The sequence below is a fragment of the Myotis brandtii genome, unplaced genomic scaffold, assembly GCF_000412655.1.
Source record: "Myotis brandtii unplaced genomic scaffold, ASM41265v1 scaffold943, whole genome shotgun sequence".
Taxonomy (NCBI): Eukaryota; Metazoa; Chordata; class Mammalia; order Chiroptera; family Vespertilionidae; genus Myotis; species Myotis brandtii.
Window position 1 is genome coordinate 504677 of NW_005371890.1, and position 517 is coordinate 505193.

Here is a 517-nt window from a genome sequence, read left to right on the forward strand (position 1 = left end):
CCAGTTCGGCATGGGAGCCCCGGGAGGGACTCATCCTGGGAGTGCTGCTGCGCTCCCCCTCTGCGGTGGAATATTGGGGGATTTTTTTTCTTTTTTGCATAATTTGTTTCTTGCCCCCTACCTTCCCCCTGCTTCTCGTTCCGCTCCTGCCCCTTCCCGCACCCCTCACCCCCCCCCCCCCCCCCTTTCCGCTCCAGGGCCAGAACACGACTTACCCCCGAGTTCTCTCTGCAGGTTCCTAGAGCAGGTGCAACTCCTGCCTGCAAGTCCCTCACCTCCCTCCTCCGGAAAGTAGAAAAAGCCTCCGTCCCACTCCGGGGCCAGCAGCTGCCGCGGCCAACTGCGCCCCTGAACAGCTCCAGGAGGACCCGAGACTACGGGCAACCCGGGCTTTAGGGGAACGGGCTTCCCTTCTTTGCTTCCAATCGTTTTTCTTTCGGAAGCTCAAGCGCTCTGGGGGCTGTTGCCGGGGTCCCGCAGACTCTCTGCCCCGAGACTCAGCTGCTTCCGGGGAAGG

General features: G+C 62.3%; 1 long non-coding RNA gene across 2 annotated transcripts in view; it reads left to right on the forward strand.

Annotated features, from left to right (window-relative positions):
• LOC102257705 overlaps nucleotides 1-517 on the forward strand; it is a 9650-nt gene that overhangs the window by 383 nt on the left and 8750 nt on the right. The gene's annotated exons all lie outside the window — the stretch shown is intronic.